Source organism: Chelon labrosus (genome assembly GCF_963514085.1).
Source record: "Chelon labrosus genome assembly, chromosome: 1".
Lineage (NCBI taxonomy): Eukaryota > Metazoa > Chordata > Actinopteri > Mugiliformes > Mugilidae > Chelon > Chelon labrosus.
In genome coordinates this window covers 38,378,652-38,401,437 of record NC_140337.1, presented here as the reverse complement: position 1 = coordinate 38,401,437, position 22,786 = coordinate 38,378,652, and the positions used below count along the sequence as shown (strand labels likewise).

General features: G+C 42.0%; 1 protein-coding gene and 1 long non-coding RNA gene across 2 annotated transcripts in view; one reads left to right on the top strand and one right to left on the bottom strand.

Annotated features, from left to right (window-relative positions):
* The window catches only part of LOC311491913, a 49,273-nt gene extending 35,718 nt beyond the window's left edge, over positions 1-13,555 (top strand). The window contains exons 2-3 of the long non-coding RNA XR_014699199.1: positions 10,807-11,990; positions 12,245-13,555. This is a non-coding gene — a long non-coding RNA (uncharacterized lncRNA). The remainder of the gene's footprint in view (positions 1-10,806; positions 11,991-12,244) is intronic.
* The window catches only part of LOC311492977 (uncharacterized protein), a gene marked incomplete at both ends in the record, with an annotated part of 242,465 nt that overhangs the window by 59,827 nt on the left and 159,852 nt on the right, over positions 1-22,786 (bottom strand). The window lies entirely within an intron of this gene.

The window sequence follows — 22,786 nt, the reverse complement described above, 5'->3', positions numbered from 1 at the left end:
TAATTATTATTCAACTATTTATTTTTAATACAAAATAACAAACTTAACAGAATAAAATAAATATCTTTCTTAAACAGAAACCTGTCCTGCTTAACTTCAGACTGTATAAATTAATATAAAACAATAGAAAGCAGAACATTCCTCTTCTAATAGTGCAATAAGAAAAGTGTTAGTAGAACTTGTAGCTTTGTTGTCTCCTGGTATCTTCTTCTCAAGCAACAGTACCTCGACCAATCAGATGAGAGGGATTCCTGCTGTCATCTAACTGTGTTATCTTGCTCTAACTTGTAATAAGCAGACGATGCATGACAGCTGTTTGTTTTATATTTTCTTAACAGCTTTTCACATGTAAACAATCCCGTTCTACCTGCATGGCTACGTACAACTGACGTCCCTCGCGGGGCTCCTGCGCACGGTCCTGACTACTGTGGCATGCTGGGTAATGGAGTTCTTATCTAACTATACTCATAACATCACAAGATCAGTGTGTCGTTATGGAGAGGAAACCTTTCTACTCTAATCTTCTATACATGAACATCTTCTTAATAATATCTACCTCCACAAAAACACTCTTGATGAACTGCAGTTGCTGGTACTTCCGGGTACTTTCAGACCAGGAAGTTGTGACTCCTCGTCTCCGCCCGAGTTCAACACTTTTTATTAACAGATGTCTCATTGTACTGTTTAGTTTCCTCAATGTTTCTATCAGTCATGTCAAACTTGTCCAACTAGAACCGTTGAGGTTATGGAGCCACCCATAAATCGCTAGTAGACACTAAATTAATGTTGCGATCACGATTTCAGAAAAGCAGCGGTTGTTGAACATTTATCAGCTCCAACTCCTAAATGATCCTCTGACTTTAAAGAACACGGAGAAACTCAACACAACTGATGAGAGAGTTTTAGCAGAATAATAAGAGAAGGATGCCGACTTCAGAGAACAACGAGGAACGGACCGCCCATACCCGTTACAGTGTAGGCTCCTTGTGGGAGAACAAACCAAGTTAGTTTCACTGTCCAACAGCAAAACAAAGTGTTTATAGTGTCTCCTCAAACATGTGGTTGATCCAGATCTACTAGATCCAGTCACCCGCTTTGGTTTCAACTCACCAGCAGAGACAGAGACAGAGACAGACAGGACGACGCTCAGTAAAGTCATGCAGAGAGACGCTGATGTAACAGCAGCCATCTTGTCTTCTATGGTGGCCGGGAGAAGCACAGTGGCGGTTCTACACTGAATTACGCCCCAGGCGAGACCCCCTGCGAGCGCAGGGAAATCAGGGCGCCTGCCGCTGAAGGGGGCGACAATATCCCCACACAGATGTGACAGATAATAGAAAACCATGTAGCTGTGCAGATTTGTTTATTTTTTTCCAAGTGCTCGTGCCGCCCCCCTTGTGTCATGAAAAAATGCCGCCCCGGGCGGCTGCCCGTGCTAAAACCGCTACCGGGCATATATATATATAAATGTATATATAGCCGGCAGCAACCTCCGGGTTTGAAAATTGAAGCCAGTGCGGAAGTGTAATAAACTGCAGTTCATGGAGTGACCACTAGAGGCTCCAACAGGGAGCAGATCCCCATTGACCCCCATGTTAAAATGCCCAACTTTACAGCAATATTAAACATGTTTACAGCCTGGTACAAGAAACGATTTATTCATGACAACTGTACGGGGGGTGAATTTTTTCTAACGTATTTGTTATTAATTATTTATTAAGGTTTAAAATTCTGCATAATTAAGGGCGTTCTCGCCTTGAGTGACAGGTGACGTATGGGCGCGGTCCCTTGGTGCTAGCTACTAGCTGCTAGCTTTGGTCTCTCCGCTAGTCCCCAGTTAGCTAATTAGTGTCATTACCATCCAGCAGTGCTTGTAGTCAGTTTTGGAAAATTGTACCCGTAGATACCACTGAATGGCTTGTTGTTCGGTTAATTGTTCTAGCAGACCTTCAAAGAAATCTGCTCTCCAGTTTTTTCGGTGAGTGAAACATTGGTTTTATTCTAAATAAGTTCGCATTAATTAGCAAGCATTGGTGTTTGCAAAACAGGCGCGTTAGCTCAGCTTGTTAGCTAGCTTGTTAGCTAGCTTGTTAGCCAGCTAATGAATTAGCCTTCGTAATTCATTAGCTGTGATGTTAACGGGAGCACATTGTTGGTTGTTACGGTTATTAAACCGACTTGTATAGAAATCAATAGGTAATATAGAAGTAATATAGACTTTACTATGATGATACCTTTAAACATAATGCCTCTGTATGAGGTTGGTAAAAATAGTTTACCTCATAAATTAGCTAACATGCATGTAATGTTAATCTTGAACTTGGTTTTGGCAAAATAACGTTAACAGGTAAGAGGACATTAATGTCAGAATGGCTTAAAATCATTAAGTGGTGACCTGTGTGTAATCACAGTATGATTTGTGTAACTTAAAATGATTAATGACACCTGAACAGGCCTTTGTTGCTACAGATGTCATACACAGGTTCTCCACTGTTGGATCCGTCATATTTATATTTTTTATCCTTATGTTCTCGTGCTTTTTAATTCAGCTTTATTTCTATAGCGTCAATAACAAAACAAATTGTCTCAAGACGCTTTACAAAGTCCGGCCTGAAACCACCAGAGCAGCCTGAAGGAGATGGTGGCAGGAAAAACTCCCTTTTAACAGGAAGGAACCTTGAGCAGAACAGCTCATGTAACCGGTGTAATCTTGCGTTGTGTTTTTCTTTTTTATATTTTATTATTTTTGTGAAGGAGGGAGACGTATCGATGTCCTTCCAATCGTCTTTATTCTGATAACAAAGATGAAATAAAAACAAAAGGATGATCAGCTCGATCCAGGGCCGTTGCTAGGAATTCTGGGCCCCCTGAAAGAATATCGGCGTGGGCCCCTCTACCCCATTCATTGCCACTTTTTTTACATCTGTGTATTATGATGTTTTTATTTGTTTTTCTGTTGATGCCTGGTGTATAACCACTCAACAATGAGTTAGAGTAGTGTTATGTAAATGATTCCCATTTCTCTGATTTGCAACACGTTATTCCACCTCTGATTGCATACATGTTCAATTAACCACTCAACAAATAGGTAGTGGGTATTTTATTGTATTTATTAACTGATGAAGAATACACAAAATCTAAATGGGCTTACTCAGTAGGCTACCATAGCTCCAGGCAGACAGCTTCACTTTGCCATTGTATGTGGAGGGCAAGCTCTTTTGAGTAATGTCACCCTTGTCAGGCAAAAAATATTTTTAAAGCATCCAGAAGTCAGTGTAAACTGTCCACAATTCTAACTTGTCTTTTTGTTATTGTCAGCCATTATGGTGTATTTTATTTTATATCGCTGTGAAAACAACAACAAATCTTGTTGGAACATTTAACTTCTTTGTATTTTCAAATGTCCCACCAATAGTGAACACATTTTAACAAGACCACACTTGAACACATCATGATAACGTTATTGACCTTCGCCTAATGCTCATAATTACTGAGTAGAACTTGAATGCGTCATAATACAGTTCAGTGTAGCCTGGTAAGTGAGCGGGTGCTTGGTGCTGACTGGAGCACTGTCCGACAGTAATATGTGTGAAACACACAGTCCGCTGTAGATAGCCTCCACATTAGTAACGTTCAGTTATCTACACTAGGAATCGCTGCTCTACAATGAACTGGCCACTTCCCGGCTCTCACCCGATGATTGACAGCTAACGTAAGCTACAGCCCCGCCCCGTCAGGTACGCGTTACAGACAATGAATGAATGAATGAATGAATAAACAAGAGGCGCCCTCGGTAGTTTTACTCTCACCATTCTTATAAAATGTTGATGTCCTGGGCCCCTGCTCTGTTGCTCCTAGCCCTGGCCTCCCTCTCTAGTCTTTTCTAGTCTCCAGATGTTTTTTGTGCCATCATCTTCATCTTCCTCACTCCCTGCTGGAGTTCGCTCGCGCTCAATTCGAACCCGCGGTGTGGACCAAACCATTTTTTAAGATAAGATGAGATAAGATAATACTTTATTGTCTGTTACACAAGGTTACAGAAATTGTCTTTGACAAGGCTCCAGTCACAAGAAAAACATTCACACAGACATATACAAACAGGACATGGGGTGTTGAGGTATCAGCTGACTGTGGTGTTCATGTTGTGCTGTTCAGTATGGCTGTTGCAGAGGGGATGAAGGACTTCTTGTAGATGTTTTTACGGGCCAGTGGTACAATAAAACGCCTGCCTGATGGTAGTAGCTGGAAGGAGAAGAAGAGGAAGAAGGGGCCAAGAGGGTTATTGAAATTATTAAAATTGAAATATGGCGTGACTTTGTGGCTTTATTTTAGTTCGGATTCATTACTATGAATATATATTAGTTAAGCCTATGCATAATAATTTAGTCGTAGAGGCTACTGGGGGCTGTGTGTGGCCCTTAGGACTGTCATCACCTTCCCCCCCTATCCACCTTATTCCTGGGGACACTGATGTAGAAACGATTATGGGCGCAACTTCCGGTGACACACCGGAAGTAGCAGTGAGTCACTGGTTGCTAGCGGTTGCTAGCGATTTTCGTTCCCCGTAGCGGTTTATTTGGAAATTTACTGGTCTTTACTGTTATTTACTAAACGATTATCAGCTCCCGTAGCATTTAAAAGTGTTCTTGCGCAGCTCGGGAACATGTTGCACTGTTCGCGGTTGTACTAATAACCAGGCGAAGTTGAATCTGTGGCTACAAGAGCAGCGTTTTGAACATGCACCCGGACGAAGAGGGAATGTTGTTGTGACAGTCGGTACAGCTTCCATCGCCTACCGAGGGATGAGGAACTCAGAAGGATGTGGCTGAAACAACTCAGCTTGAAAAACAAAAAACACCGAAAACATTGTATGTGTGCTCGTTTCATTTTGTTGACAAAAAGCCCACGGAGAGCCCGTACCCTACTTGTGGTTGTGAGAGACCACCGGAGAAGAGACGCTGGGTGCTAAAGAGGACTGACTGCAGTGTCACAAGAATAACAGTGTATAATATATACAGTACCAGTCAAAGGTTTGGACACACCCTCTCATTTAATGGTTTTTCTTTATTTTCATGACAATTTACATTGTAGATTCTCACTGAAGACGTCAAAACTATGAATGAACACATATGGAATTATGTAGTAAACAAAAAAGTGTTTAATAACTCTAAATATGATTCATATTTTAGATTCTGCAGAGTAGCCACCCTTTGCTTTGATTACTGCTTTACACACTCTTGACATTCTCTTGATGAGCTTCATGAAGTTGTCACCTGAAATGGTTTTCCAACAGTCTTGAAGGAGTTCCCAGAGATGCTGAGCACTTGTTGGCCCCTTTGCCTTCACTCTGCGGTCCATCTCATCCCAAACCATCTCCATTGGGTTTAGGTCAGGTGACTGTGGAGGCCAGGTCATCTGGTGCACTCTCCTTCTTGGTCAGATAGCCCTTACACAGCCTGGAGGTCTGTGTGGGGTCATTGTCCTGTGTCCTGGTTCAGCGTGCCTTCAGTTTTGAATAAATCCACAACAGTGTCACCAGCAAAGCCCCCCCCACACCATCACACCAACTCCTCCATGCTTCACGGTTGGAACCATGCATGTAGAGACCATCTGTTCACCTTTTCTGCGTCGCACAAAGACACGTTGGTTGGAACCAAAGATCTCAAAGTTGGACTCATCAGACCAAAGCACAGATTTCCACTGGTCTAATGTCCGTTCCTTGTGTTTCTTGGCCCAAACAAATCTCTTCTGCTTGTTGTTTTTCCTTAGTGGTGGTTTTCTAGCAGCCATTTGACCATAAGGGCCTGATTGGTGCAGTCTCCTCTGAACAGTTGATGTAGAGATGTGTCTGCTACTAGAACTCTGTGTGCCATTGATCTGGGCTCTAATCTGAGGTGATGTTAACATGTGATTTCTGAGGCTGGTGACTCTGATGAACTTATCCTCAGCAGCAGAGGTGACTCTTGGTCTTCCTTTCCTGGGGCGGTCCTCATGTCAGCCAGTTTCTTAGTTGCGCTTGATGATTTTTGCAACTGCACTTGGGGACACAGTCAAAGTTTTTGCAATTTTCTGGACTGACTGACCTTCACTTCTTAAAGTAATGATGGACTCGTTTCTCTTTACTTAGAATTCATATTATGGCAAGAACCAATCAGCTAACAGTTGTCAAATAGGGCTGTCAGCTGTGCACCAACCTGACTTCTGCACAACACAACTGATGGTCCCAACCCCATTAAGAAGGCAATAAATTCCACAAATGAACCCTGACAAGGCACACCTGTGAAGTGAAAACCATTTCAGGTGACTACATCATGAAGCTCATTGGGTTTACAACAAAGGGAGGCTACTTTGAGGACTCTAAAATATGAATCATATTTAGTTATTTCACACTTTTTTGTTTACTACATAATTCCATACGTGTTCATTCATAGTTTTGACGTCTTCAGTAAGAATCTACAATGTAAAAAATAAAATAAAGAAAAACCATTAAATGAGAGGGTGTGTCCGAACTTTTGACTGGTAGTGTAATATTTTGTTAATAATATAATAATTCCACTTTCTCTGTGCATCAGTGCATGATGTCGATGTCCCTGTCTTTCCCTGTCTCACAGCATTCTCAACCTGAATTGAAAATAAATTAAAGATTCATTCGTTCATTCATATCTATTTATTCCATTCATAGATTAAACACATTACATGATTATATACGTAACACCATAAATGAAAAGGAGCAGGAAGAAGAAAACTTATGATACCTGCCCCTTTCTATACTTTTAATTACATTTAATTGACTACAAAAATAATCGTTTCTTGCAGCCCTACATTAAAAGCAATGAAAATGATCATTAAAACTACCAGAACAATAAACATATACCTTCCAAAGGATGGCAGCAGCCTGGCTGCAAGCTCTGCTGATGATGACACTAATACCAAGGCTCGGTGATGAGTTGGGCTCTACATCTGCTTTAAGGTAAACAAGACTGTGTCCCACGCCACGATCTCTTTTAACAAAACGCGTCCAACCTTATTACTGTGCAGGTACTGATGCGCCTCAGAGCTTTTTAGATGATGCCTCCCCGTCCGAAGCGGCACAGTTAAAGTGGCTAACTATGCCACTGTATGTTATTTTAGGCCACTTCTTCATGTTATCCTCCCACACCTCTATATTATTAGGCAGCGGGATTGTAATGTCGTCTTGTTTGAGCTGGTGTTCCCACCTAGTATATACAGTCAATGGTTCCCACATGGTTTACGTGTCAAAGTACTCGGAGAAAGTGGATTCGCGCTGACAGCTAGCATGTAAAAACACCGCTTCCGGTCCGTACCGGAAGCCTCGCCCATAATTCACGCAAGGGCTCATGGGAGCTAGGAATAAGGTGGATAGGACAAGCGTACAATACTTCCGGTCGAGTGAACGCTGGCGTGACTTGCTGCCGCTGCTCTCGCCGGTAACTTTTTAACTTTTTTTTATTTTGAACGTCATTATGGTGGAAATACATCCACCGCGGGTTAGTGATGGGCAATCGAGGCTTTGTTGAAGCCTCGACACGTGATTCAAAAAAAGGTTCATTACTCGAAGCTTCAGTGACACAGTGCTCTATTAGGACATCTAGTGGACAATAAAATGTAGTGCAATGGAGACGTGTCATACTGGTTCATGCTTGTATGGGACTTGATTTGCCATGCACATTCCTATTCGACTACATTACATGGATATGTGGTTTAAAGTTGATTATAAGAAAATTATATACATATAACAATAAAATAAATAATAAAGAGCAAATGGGAATCGAACCCTTGTTTCGCTAACGAAAGACCGGTGATTTCACAGTGTACCACGAACCTCATCAGTGATGCACCGTTGTCGGTGGACCATTTTGATTACGTCACTACTACACTCTATGAACCTTTCCTAACTTACACTAATGATTATGTTTCAGCGCTTACATCAGCTATTTTCATTTGCTCTTGGTATCATGGTTTAGTAGTGTTAGAGAATATTTGTACTGAATGCAACAGTGTCAAACCAAATCTCTTGACTCAGTCATTATTTGCTTCGAAGACTCATCTCATCTCTCCCGAAGAGCCGAGACAACCAAACCCGTGAGCGGGTTTCTGAATGAAGCGGTGAAATGGTTCATACGTCACAAAACACGTGATTTGTCCGAACCAAAACTATACACGCACTTCTGACTATATGTCTATATCTTATCTGTATCTCTCGCTCTCTATCTTATCTATAATGATATTTTGAACTATCTATGTAACGATGTCTATCTATAAATCTAGTGTTGTCTAACTGTGTAACTATTTTATCTATTTCAATCTGAATCTTACGATCTATCTCCACAAAATACGCAACTAATTCCAACTACAGCAACAAACCAACCTATTATGCAAAGAAACATTCAAATGAGCATCACTAAATAGGGATAGGATATCCGAGATATCCCTGAACACCAGGTGATTCACATGACAAACCGAACCCCTCAGGTGATTCGTTTGCCGCTGAAGCATTCGAAGCACTTGAACTGCTTTGAACGTCACTCAAGTGCTTCAAACGTCACTAGTCACGTGACCGAACCACGCCTCGGCACAATGGTTCGATACAATTGCTTCATGAGCTACGGCGCATGTGTCGGAGCCTCGGGTGTCAGAGGGCCATCACTACCGCGGGTCCCGCCTGAGCCTCCACATCAACCACTCATCTGCCATCCGTCCTGGCAGAAAACCCGACAGACGAGCGAACTGCAGCATGTTAGCCAACCTAGCCAAGTCGGCTAGCCATGTCTCCACCTCTGTTTGCAGTGATGTCAACTTCGGACTCTTCAACATCCGCTCACTCACGGGCTAAGGACTTCTTCTCCAGGACCTCCTCCTCGATTCCAAACTGGATTTTCTATGCTCGACAGAGACATGGCAGCAACCGAACGACTTCTCACTCTCAATGAATCCACACCACCTGGGTTTGTTTACCTTTGTCAGCCCCGCCTCTGGTCGAGGATGAGGTCTCGCGATAATTCACCACGAGAAATGGCGTGTCTCGCCTCTCTCTCTCTTCCCACATACTCATCGTTTGAATCAGTGACTCTGCAAATCACTGGACCAACACCAACTGTAGCAGCTGCTGTTTATCACAGGGATCTCAAGTTTTGAACTGAGTTCAGAGTGAGATTTGGTTGGGGTGGGGGCGGGGCTTAGATCTGATAAATGACACATAAATTCGCACAAATAAAAATATTTATTTAATTCAGCATTTCTTAGTGCAGGTGTGTGTGTGTCTGATAATGTCTGAGCTTATCAATAATGTGGTATTACATAATTTATCCCCCTGGGAAAGATATTTCTGTAACTGAGTCAAATATGCAGCACTCATCAGCCTATCACGGACCGAGGTGAATGCTAGCTAGCTCCTGCATGAGCCTTCAAGCAAAGCAGAGCTTCTCTTTTCAAATCTCATCTTAAGTTGGTAATGTCCTTCCTAGAAGTTGGTCTCAACTGCTTTGTGAATAACGTTAAAGAAAAAACTAAGAGGTGGCCTAAGAGAAAAGCTCTGTGAATAATGTGTCCTGAACTAAGACTAAAAAACAAGTGACAGTATAGCTGCTGAAATTAGCCAGGATTCAACTGGCTAGCTAGGCTACTTCACACACTGGTCAACTGCTAGCTAACATTACTGATTATCAGCTGCCTGGACACAATATTCCCCAGCAACAAAAATCACATGATGAGATGACTTACAATCTGTGTATCAGTCGTTCTTTCCATTTTCAAATGGCAATCAAAAATCAAAAAATTTAAAAGTGACTGATTATTTGTTATTTAATCTAACACAAAACGAAAAAAAAATAAAAAAATTAAAAAGTGACTGGTTATTTGTTATTTAATCTAACACAAAACGAAAAAAAATAAATAAATTCAATTTTAGGCTCAGATCAAAAATACGAAATGGAAAAACGGACACAGGACTGATTTTAATATTTAACTGGTCGGGTTTACGTGACCCGGAGGTTTTGTAATGAGTGAGATGTGACTCGATGTGACGGTCCTTTTCTCAGCGAGCGTCTGAACTGGGAAAATCTAAATCTTGCCCGGATACAGCAATGCTATTTTTTGATTGGCTGTTCAGTAGCTATATTCATTATATTTGATTAGCTGGTGCGTGAAAGGCGCCTCTGAACTTCCGCTGTTTTAAAAAAAATAGCGGCACACCTTGGTTTTTATCATGGTAATTTCTCTACGTGAGAAATATAAGGTGTGGCGTGTGAACGGGTTGAAATGCGTGAGACTTGAGAGCCCTGAGTTAGGACCGTGCGCAGGAGCCGTGCGAGAGTCTTTCTCTGAGTGCATTATCCACTGTGCCACAAACAATCCTGTCTCTCACTAGTGAGTCTCTCAGAGTGTCGAATTCACATGTTTTGCTCCTTGCTTTTGGTCATGGGTGAAAAACTGGTACCTCTCCAAGGTCACGTGCTGGCTAGGCACCAAGTATTCCTTCAAACTTTGTCATTAGTTCTGTCAAAGCCATATTAGCATCATCCAGCTGAAAGCTATTATATATGTCCAAAGCATCTTCTCCAGTAACATGCAAAAGGATGTTAGCTTTCAGTTTTTCATCACCACCCCCAGCTCTGCTTGCTGCTAGATATTAAATCTTTGCTTAAAACGCTTCCAGTTATCAGACATGGCAAAACTTCCGTCTGTAGCTGTTCACGGCCACTTTTGACACCATGTGTTATCTTGCTCTAACTTGTAATAAGCAGACGATGCATAACATCTGTTTTTTTTTTTATATTTTCTTAACAGCTTTTCACATGTAAACAATCCTGTGCTACCTGCATGGCTATGTACAACTGACGTCCCTTGCGGAGCTCCTGTGCCTGGTCCTGACTACTGTGGAAGGAGTTCCCTTGTAACTACACTCATAACATCACAAGATCATTGGCAAGATGGCTGCTGTTACATCGTCTGCTGTTACATGTGCGTTTCTCTCTGCATGACTTTACTGAGCGTCGTCCTGTCTGTCTCTGTCTCTGTCTCTGCTGGTGAGTTGAAACCAAAGCGGGTGACTGGATCTAGTAGATCTGGATCAACCACATGTTTGAGGAGACACTATGAACACTTTGTTTTGCTGTTGGACAGTGAAACTAACTTGGTTTGTTCTCCCACAAGGAGCCTACACTGTAACGGGTATGGGCGGCTCGTTCCTTGCTCGTTCCTTGTTGTTCCTTGATTGTCTTCACTCTTCCACACCAGGAAGAGTGAAGACAATCAGACAGTCTGCCAGCCCTGTTGATGAGGTGCCAATGACAGCTACGCTGTAGTCTGATGTGCACCTCCTCAGAAATGTAACCCCAGACCGTATCAGCTGTGATTGGTCTGAAATGCATTTCCTTGTTGATGTGACTCAGCAGCAGGTAGATCTCAGAGAGTTGTCCTTGGTTCAGGCTCCTACGTACCGTCTACTCAGACTTCTTCTCTTTGTTCTGAGCTGCAGTGATTTCAGTGAAAGTAACTGTTGATCCACATTTATTTACTTCAACTCCAGCATGAGACAACATCACCTAGCTCAGTAGCCTGTGTTAGACCAGTGTCCTCTCTTTGGTAGCTCCTCCCACTGACTGACTGCTGCATGTTGACCTTTAACCTCTCTGCTCTGTCTTGTTTCCTTCAGGACAGACAAACATCAGAGCTGAACCTGGACAGAATGAACAATCATCTGAACAATGATCCTGTCATAGTTGTAGACTGGAGAAGAACTGACCTGAAGGAAGGTGAATATGTTCTTTTATGTAGAGATGGTCACTTAGACCCAGAGAACCAGCATCCATCTTATAAGAACCGAGTGGATCTACAGGACAGACAGATGAAGGATGGAGACGTGTCTCTGATTCTGAAGAATGTGAAGATAGAGGACAGTGGAACATACGAGTGTTATGTTGTCCAGATAAAATCAACCATCAGCATCATCAGACTGGAAGTAGATCCAGGTGAGTGAGTAGAGTTGAGTTTGTGTCTTTGTCTCTGATCAGAGTTGAAGCTGCTTCCTGGTTGTTGATGTGAGAGAGAAAGATCTCAGATCAGATGTTTGACTTTTAGAAAGATGTTGTTGATGAGACTTTCTAGAAAACAGCTGGTCTGAGTGATGTGATCAGAGTGCAGTAGATAATGTCTGACAGCAGTTTGTTCTTCACTCATCAGCTACCTCACACCTCATACCTGCTTCTGTTGCTTCTGTCTGCAGGTCACACAGATGGACACCAGGAGGGACATCTTGGTCTGATAGTTGGTCTGATAGTTGTTGGTGTTGTTCTTATCGTGGCTATTTCTTTGATCACTGTAAGATGCATGAAGAAGAAATCTTCACCTCCTTCCTCCTCTTCCTCCTCCTCTCCTCCTCTTCAATCAGCTGATCAATCCCTGGTCTAAACAGTCTGGCAGCAGATAAACCAGAGTTTCCTTTAGCTACCAAACTGAAAACACGTCCCATCACTGCTCTAACATCCAGATGGAAACAGACAGGAAACTGAACTGCTGCTGTCTCTTGAGGACAGACAGGAGTTAACAATGCTGGACATCCAGCAGACATGAGCAACCCACTGTAGCAGCTGACCTCCAACACTCAGCAAACAGCAGGACTGTATCCACAGAGGAAGGACTCAGTGGAAGCTCAAGTCATAGAAACAATCAATCTTCACTAAGAAAGCTTTCATTCCTTTTTAATAGTAATCCAGAATTCTTCAAACATCTCGTTTCAAACTTCTTTCTGTTAAACAGAAACTCTACAAAGTCTTCAAAATGTTCTCAGTGGTAGATGAGAAGATCTACCAGTGACCCAAAGTGTCCTGAGAAGTCTGGGAGGTTTTATTCATTTCTAGTTTTATAAAGTTTTTTTGTAATTTTTGTAAAAATCTACTGTGATATATGTAAAGTTCAGTCAGACTGTAACTAAAGGAGCAGTCTTTCCTCATCATCATCATCATCATCACAACAAAGACACAATGGATGATGATTACTGTTGAAGGATCATGTTGATATGCTGAATGTATGAATGAACTGATCTACTTCTTCAGTCTCCAGTAGAACATCTGGGTTCTGCTGGGTTCTTCCTGTTCTAATGTTTCTCTTAATGAAGCTGTATAATTAAAGGTGATATTCAGAGCAGCTGATTGACAGAGAGTCAGATCTCAGTGATGAGCAGCTTCAGTTCAGCTCTTTCTAAAGCTCTTAGTTGTGTTAGTGCTGAATGTCACTGAGTCTTTATTGATAATGATGCTTGTGTAGTTTTCTGAGCTGAATGTAGAAGCTGCTCCATCACAAACTGTCTGACCTGTTGAAGCAGTTGAAGCAGCTCTAATCTGATCTGGAATCAGTCCAACAAAGCTCAGGGAGCAGGAGTGGAGTCTGAACCAACCTCCTACATTCACTCTGACTTTCTCTGGCATTGACAGACTATAACTTGTGTGCCTTATCATTGGTTTACTTGTTTGTATACGTGTTGCTGCTGTCTGCCTTATATATCAATAAACATTATATATTGTATATTACACTTTAATGATTGTATTGTTCCTTTTATTGTCTTCATTTATGTCTCAGGGAGGGATAAAGGTAATTGTTATTTAACCATCTATATGATGACAAGATGTTCTTCTAACAGTCAAACCTGTGTCTTAGTTGACATGCTGGATGTTTGTCTGTCAGCTTCTTTCTATTGATCTCTGTTCCTAGTGTTCTTCCTTTTAATATGAGTCATTGTACCAGAGAGACAACAGCGCCACTGTCAGGTCAAAGTGAAACACTACAGTCTGATACGTTGCTCTAATGTTTAATCCTCAATAACATCAATAAAAGTCTTTCAGCTGAAACTGTGGATTCATGTTTTAGTTTCTTTCAGTTTCAGTTGGATGGAGAAAAGAAGAGGAGGATCAGTGACTTAGTTTGATGACAAGAAGATGATGATTTTAATCAACGATGTCGAGAGAGAGAGGAGAGGGAGGACAGTCAGTGTCTCCTTGTGTCTGATGCAGTAGCGGTTTTAGGGACGGGCTAACTGGGTAGCTGCCCGAGGCGGCATTTTTTCATGACACTAGGGAGGCGGCACGAGCACTTGGAAAAAAATAAACCAATAAATCTGCGCCGCTACATGGTCATATCGGTGTGGGGAATTGGCAAATTGTCGCCCCCTGCTGCTGAGAAGGTGCCGTGCACATAAGGTGTGTGAGAAAGAGAAAGGGGAGGGGGACAGGTCACCTCTGGGTCTCTCCCAAATTGAACGGACGAGGGGGTCCACTGTATAAAAGGGCTAAAGTCAGTCACACCTTGACTTTCTTCCGTATAACACACATTTCATTCCTAATATTGTAAATACAGGCCTATAAGTTCTGCATGTTTTTGTTTTTATGAATTGTGTGAAATGGCCAAATAAAAATAGGTAATTATGTGGTCACCAAGGTGAACTGGTTTAGTCTTGACTTCTGGTCGTGAGTGACAGCGTTGGAGGATGGAAATCTGTTGATTGTTGAGTGTCAAATAAACAGAGATGGACAGAAAAAGAAAAGATAAAGGTATGCTATGTTCTCTCTGTATGATTACAGTATCATGTCATGAATGAAGGGCTAATGTTAACTGGTGCTGTACGTTTGTTAGCCTCTTTGCTATGATGCTTGTAATGCTGATACAACAGTAATTCATCTTAACAAACACCAGATCTAATTTCACCCTAACATTGTGCTTTGAAACAAAACTGTTCCAAGTTCAGTTCTTCTTTATTTCCACCACATTGGGTCCTGTAATTAATTCATATCTGTAGCTAGTTTCAAAGATGAACATTTGCTACAACTCTATTTGGTGTCAAACATAGTTTAACCAGTCAGAACTAAAAGTGTACCAAGCATAGAACTGGAGGCAGTAACCAAGGAGCTAATTGTTCCTCCCTGAAAGGAGGTGGTGGTCTCGCCCGAATCCTGTCTCCTCATCAGCACACTGAGACATCTGAGCTGGGCTGCTCTCTGAACCTTCATCTGCTCTCACTCTGACTCTTGACCTTCATGGTTGACCGTGGTGTCCACGGCTGCAGCAGCCAGGCTTCCTCTCTGCAGAGTTCACTTTAAAGCCCTCTGAGCTTCAGCTCTGGGATCATCACTGATCTTTGAACTCCTCATTCTGCAGCATCTGGATGCTGCTGCTGCTTCCACAGCACCACATTCTGACTGAAGATGGAAGTGATCCAGGACTTAGAGCTCAGTTGAAGCAGGTCTGCAGCAGGTTTCAGTTCACCTCAGAAACAGCGCCCTCTGCAGGACTCAGCAGCTGTTCAGACCGAAGCTCAGCTGCAGTTCAACTTAGAATAAACATTATTCATCCACAAGAGAAATGACTTGGTCACAGTAGCTCAGTATCACAAAAATAGAAAGTTGTCTCTGCCAGAAACACTGTTCTGTTTGTCAGATAATCAGAGTCTGCTTCTGTCGTCACCAATGAAGAGTGATTCCATCAAATGTGTGGATGCTCAGTCAGCATCCTGAAAGAGACTTTGGTCCCTGACCTGGAGACAAAGCAGGACATGGGACTCGTAGTTAACAGAGTCTCCAGCTGCTGCCATCACGGCCTGACTGGCTGTTCAAGTCCACCTGACATGAACATGAAGGAGTCTTTGTCAATGATTAGGACTGCTGTCATCAAGTGTCCTTTAGTCCATTCATTAGAACAGCCCCAACAGAACCATCCACACATAATAGTTGGATGTGATGTGAACACATGGAGCTTATGTTTGAGTGTGTATTGTGTGTATTGATGTGATGTGTCAGACTGTAGAGTAGCTCCTGATCCAGATGCAGCAGAGGAGACAAATCAGAAACCTTTAGTCCATCACAGATCAACAAACACTGATCCTCACCACAACACTTCATCTACTGCTCACTTCCTGGACTCTAATGTCTCTTCTTTGGTGACATGAACAGTTGATAGTCCTCAGACTGCTCTAGACAGATGTTGAAACCATCAGTCGTCTAGAACTGATTGTGACTGGCTCTATTCTTGAAGCTCATCAACAGTTAGGTCCATCTACGTCTTCATCTGAACACATTCAGGCTACTGTTCTACAACCAACTCAAGACACACTGGCTTTTCATAGGCACTTCTTATTTAAACGTCTCCCCAGTGTCCTCCGGTGTCCTCCGGTGTCCTCCGGTGTCCTCCGGTTCAGTCCATTGACTGCACGTAACCCTCTGCTTCTAATTGATCAGGTCACTATTTCAACTATTTCTTTGTATGACTGAACAGATTCCTCAGTTCTAGCTGATGATGGTGAACTATATAAATCCGCACTTTGAGTGAATATTAGAATTAAAACTAATTATTTATTTACTGGTGGTTTTCATTTAGAACTTCTTCAACTGAAAATATTCTGTTAATGCAAACAACAACAAAAATGTCCTTTTTCCTATAAATATCTAAAATATGTAGGTCAACCACACAAACAGCCACAAAATGAAGTAAATATCAGTTTACCCCTTAACACAGAGATAAATACAGACATGAGGTTAATTTCTTTAAATACCAAAACAACATGAAGTACCTGAAAACTTCAATACTGTAAACTGAAATACTTTAACTACTCTAACTGTATAAAATCAACTGAAAGTTTAATACTGAATTAAATCAAAGTAACCCAAGAGGAAAATGTCCAAACTGATATAAGATAAGGAAATAAGAAATGTTGAAATAAATAAATAAAACCAAGCTCTTGGGGTCTTTACCTTTGGGGCCCAGAAGACAGTAGTTTCTGCTGATACAGTTCAATGTTTTGTCTTAATTACTCACTCAACCTCCCAGTTTGTGAGGATCCATGAGCAGGTAGGTGGTGATGAAGAGAACCGTCCATGATCACCTGGGGCCTCATGTACTAACAGTTGTGTAGATTTCCTTCTAAATCGTGACGTAAGTTCAGATTTAGAAGCATTTCGAAGCACATTGCCTTTGTACATCCCGATTGAACGTACCCGACTCCTCCCTGTCCACGCCCATTTTAAATATGGAAATTATATTTAAATTGACTCTGCACCTGAGATTCCTATGGAAGCCCATTTCCGCCACTTGATGAAAAAAAATTATGAGTTACTAAGTCATAATTATGAGATACTAAGTCAAAATTATGAGATAGCTAAGTCATAATTATGAGATACTAAGTCAAAATTATGAGATAGCTAAGTCATAATTATGAGATAGCTAAGTCAAAATTATGAGATACACTCTTGCTGTGTCTTAAAGTCATACTACATTTTGATGTGATGGGGTTTGTGTGAATCATCCCGAACAACATTGTGTGATCCACTGATTTATCACTTAGGCCACTTACTTATTATGACAGGAGCTGGACCGATTCACACAAACCCCATCATATCAAAATGTAGTATGACTTTAAGACACAGCAAGAGTGTATCTCATAATTTTGACTTACCGTCAATCCTCTAATACAGGCCCGGGCCTTTATTTTACTCAAGCGCATCGCGGTCCAGGCCTTTATTGGAAGGAGGCCAGAATTAGAGGCAGGCCTCAATTTCTATTTGAGCAAAACGAACTACCAGTAGAATGAATAAAAACAAGATTTTGTGTCTATTTGAACCTATAAAATACTAGGTTCATTTATTGAAAACGTACAGTTACCATAACATGGTATGCATACAGAACATTAACAACAAATGAGCGGCGCGACGCGGTCGGGGCGCACTGAGGACAGTCCGCAGCCGGTCGGCAGTCGCGCCGGGAGCGAGGGGGCCCCGTCCCTCGCTGTAAAGCTCGCGGCCGGAGCCTTCGCCCCGAGCACTTCCAGGCCGACCCAGAGCCGGTCGCAGCGCACCGCCACGGAGGAAATGCGCCGGGTGGGGGCCGGCCGACGCCGGGGACAGGTCCCGCACACGGTGCCGCCGAAATCCTGACCCGCCGAGATGGTTCTAATAATAGCCCCGGCCACTATTAGAGACCGGCCTTTATTTACCTCCGCTGACAGCGAGACCGGCCAATGTTGGAGACCCGGCCGCTAATGGAATACAGGCCAATATTAGAGGATTTACGGTAGCTATCTCATAATTATGACTTAGCTATCTCATAATTATGACTTAGCATCTCATAATTATGACTTAGCATCTCATAATTATGACTTAGGGTGCATCCGAATACCCATACTAACGTACTGTTCAGTAGGCGAGACGCAGTACGTGATGTAAACATCCGGGGTAAAAGGACAGGCAAGATGGCTGCCCAGTACGTCCAAATTGTATGCCTACTACTCGCATACATAAATAACGTACTAAATTGACGGTTGAGTAGTACGTTCTAACCGATGTTAGTATGTACTGACTATTCGGATGCACCCTTAGTATCTCATAATTTTTTTTCATCAAGTGGCGGAAATGGGCTTCCATAGATTCCCCTCTCTGCGCGATCAGACAACGAAAACATAAGAATGAGTGAGACGGGAAAGAAGAAGAACTTCACAGAAATAGAATTGGAGACGCTCACTGGAGTGGAGATGCGTAAAATGTGTTCTTTGGCACGCTGCCACAATGTTTACTTGCATTTGCGCATCACGTATGATCTGCACACTGATCGAATGAAAATGTTTCCTGTTGACATTTACAAATTCATGCGATGGTGCTTTTATAGCAATATGTGCGCAGTCGATAGCTCTGATTACATTCAGAAAACCGTCTCTCGCTGCAAATTGCTCGTCCGGCTCAGTCCCGATCGGTCGGAGTAATAGTTTTCACATTGATGACAGTTTCCCAGCATCACCTCTAAGTGTCGCCAAAGGATCGATATCTGTAGAATCCTACTTACACCAGCCAAGTCGTTGGCGTAGCCACGTACAAAATTCCCGGACATTTCACTCTTGATACATTTGAACTTTTACGTGAGCGAGTACTTACGTAACGTTTTTGTACTTATGCAACGTTCGTACATGAGGCCCCAGGTGTTTTCACTTAACAGTTTCCTAACCAAGACGTTCACGTCTCAAAGTCCATTAAACACTTTCCTACTTTTCCAGAGTAAAAACAAAGGTGTGTCACCTGACTGCAGGATGAGAGAGGACTACACGGTAACTTACACAGAATAAATCAAATCAGCTAAATAGCTCCTGCACCCATACGTTCAGCAAAAAGCTTCAACACCACGTTAGCACTCACACACAGGTGAGTCCAGGTGAGTCTCCTCCAGAAAACTCTGCTCTCACTCACTTTAACTTGAGTCCCACCCACAAAGTCACTTCTGATTGGCCCAGAGTCCATCACTCAACCAAACTGAAACTACATTGGCTCCTTCTACAGGAAACAGAAAAACAGCAATAAAGCAAAGGATTCTGGGACATGTAGTCTTGATGACTGGCTGGAACCCATCCCAGCAGTAGGCGCGTTCGACTTCATGCAGATCTGTGCAGATCTGACTTGACGTGATGCATGCTGGGTTGTCATGCTCATAGATCTCGAATATGATTGGTTAAAATGAACTTGTTCTACCCAGCATGCATCACGTCAAGTCAGATCTGCTCAGATCTGCATGAAGTCGAACGCGCCTAGTGATTGGTCTAGAGGTGGGGTCCACCCTGGACAGGTCTCCAGTCTATCACAGGGTCACGTTGGTGCTTTACATTATATAGTTTTACATATAGTCATCATTTAGTGTTTAATGTCTTTAATCTTAGAATAAAATCTCAGAGTTCTGTTTCTAGTTCTATGTCACATCTCAATAAATTCTATTTGCATTTACACTCCTTAGGTCTTTAGTGCCGACAGTAACAAGTAAATTATACTAATTAATCATAAATAATAATAATCATTTCTGACAGCTGGGATAGGATCCAGCAACTGTGACCTTCACAGGTCAAGAGGTTACAGAAGATGAACGAACGAACGAATGAATGAGTGAATTTATAATCATTTTTAGAGCAAAAATGACAAATGCCAAAAATTATATTCAGGAAAATATCAGCACTAAAGTTTACACATCAAATCTTGTCTTGATTCTTGTTCACAGTGACCCTGACTACTACTATACAATAGCTCAAGTCATTCTACTGGATAATTATGAAGAAGACTAATGACAACGTCACCCAAACTATCTAAAGTCATTCTGACACAGACCATTTACTTCCATTCAAACCTTTTTTCTTTAATAACTCTACAAAAACATTGACCTGATTCTTCTTAACAGTGATCCTCACTGACCTCAAGTCAGTTCAGTTTGAAGAAAAAGTTCAGTTCACACCAGCACGTGTCTTTTTCTTCAGATCTTCTTTGTCATATTGCAGCGGATTTGAAAAAGTGTCTTGTTTTCCTTTTTTAAGAAGAGAAATAATCTGTAGCAGATGTTAGCACCAAGTCCAGATAATAATGGAAGTGTTAGAAATGAAGTGTTATCAGATGAAACCTTCAAATATCACAGTGACACAACAACTGTTGAGAATAGACTGATAAATAAACTAAATAATGTTAAAAGTAAATAATAAATTGTGAAAAAATGAATAATAACACGAATATTAATAACTGAAACAACAAGCCTGGCTCTAAATGTTTTTGTAGAGTTATGAAAGAACAAATGTTAGGACAGTTTGAATGGAAGTAAATGGTCTGTGTCAGAATGACTTGAGATAGGTTGGCTGACTCATAATTATACAGCAAAATGACATGAAATGTTGATGTTCAACTGTGGAAAAGCCAACGTGTCTTTCTCCAGACCACACCATGCCATCAGGATGTATGTGATCTCTGCAGTATCTCTCTGGACTTGGTTATTATCACTCCTCACTTTTGTCAGCGTGTAGTGGCGTGTATTTAGAAGAGGGACACAAAAACTGTCTCTGTGATAATCAACAGGACTTTTATTACTTCTAGAACCAAATAGTACAAACATCAGGTGACATCTAGTTGACGTAAATGCACAGTCAAGATATCTGCATGAACAACCTGTGTTGTGGTAGAAAACAGATCAAGCACTTGATATTAACACTGGAAATATTTTATTACTAATTATCCTGGATTGTTTCCCAGTTTGAAATCCTGTCTTGCAACCAATTAATAAAAACAAATAATAAAAGAAATAAAAAATGTGCCATATCAGTTTGTTTTGTTAATTAAGGCCTGTTTCCCCCTGAAGAATCAAACAGCTATGACTCTTTAACTGAACAATTCTACCAGTAAATAAAAACAGAGGCATATAATTTTTATTTAAACTTTATTTAAGAAAGAAATGCCTTTGATGTGTTTTTTATTTGAAATTCCATTTTGCATATGTGTGCAATATTAAGTTATATACTGGATAGTATGAAGCTGCAAACAAAAACCTGACTCTGACTATCTACAAATGAAGCTGAACAAAAAGAAATACAAAAGTGGCACCAAGCCTAAAACCTAGTGTTCATAGACAAGGAAGTACTACGTGGCTGGAACATGTATAGAGTACTCCAAAACTTACCTAGTCACACTGACTGACTCCACAAAGCTCCAGGTTGAAACTAGGAAGTTTACTAAAGCAAGTATAGCACAGTGCAGACAGGCAGAGAACAGAGAACCATGACTGCAGCTACGCTCCTGTTCTACTGGAACCTGGATGATTGGCCAGCTGGGATCCACAGGTGTAGGCTAATTGATGGGAGTTTACCTGAGAGGAGTGAGGAGGAGGAGGGGAAGAGGAGAAGAGGAGGGAAAACACACAGACACAAACAATTCTGCCCCCTGACCCTGCCTGTCACGTAACACAATGACATGACATTTGTTTACAGTTGATGAACACACAATAGTTTGTTGGGTTTTTGCTGAGTCAAGCATTTTAGAAAAATACTGTTGAACATTTTAGGAGCAATTCCATCCAATAATATTCATTCCATTCTTTTAGTAGAACTAGAAGATCATCAGATTACATTAGAATTAGTATTAGAGTTGAATTTGTAGGGCGGCACAGTGGTGTGGTGGTTAGCACTGATGCCTCCCAGCCAGAAGGTTCTGGGTTCTAATCCAGGCCCACTGGTTCCTTCCTGTGTGTAGTCTGCATGTTCTCCCTGTGTCTGCGTGGGTTCTCTCCAGGTTCTCCAGCTTCCTCCCACCGTCCAAAGACATGCTGGTTAGGTTCATTGGTGATTCTAAACTGGCCGTAGGTGTGAGTGTCTCTCTGTGTTAGCCCTGTGATAGACTGGAGACCTGTCCAGGGTGGACCCCCCCTCTAGACCAATGACAGCTGGGATAGACTGGAGACCTGTCCAGGGTGGACCCCCCCCTCTAGACCAATGACAGCTGGGATAGACTGGAGACCTGTCCAGGGTGGACCCCCCCTCTAGACCAATGACAGCTGTGATAGACTGGAGACCTGTCCAGGGTGGACCCCCCCCCTCTAGACCAATGACAGCTGGGATAGACTGGAGACCTGTCCAGGGTGGACCCCCCCCTCTAGACCAATGACAGCTGGGATAGGCAGGCTCCAGTTGAGTTCTGATTAGAGCTCTCTCTTCTCTCTGGCCATCATCTTCATCACTTTCCTCAGAATGACACAAGCAAACAACAGCGATAACATTCGTTAATACATAGGATTAGATGTTACAATCCATTGTGCCAAGATCCCAGGCAAAACACATTGAGAGGCCCTGTCCAACTGAGAAACCTTAACAAACCTATGGTCAAGAGACGTGATGATTAAACCGACAATCTAAATGAAATAAACGCTGCTGGCTTGTATGGCCCACTCAGCAGGTAACCATAGCTACCTACCAACATGAAGACATCAGGAACCTGGCCTAGTC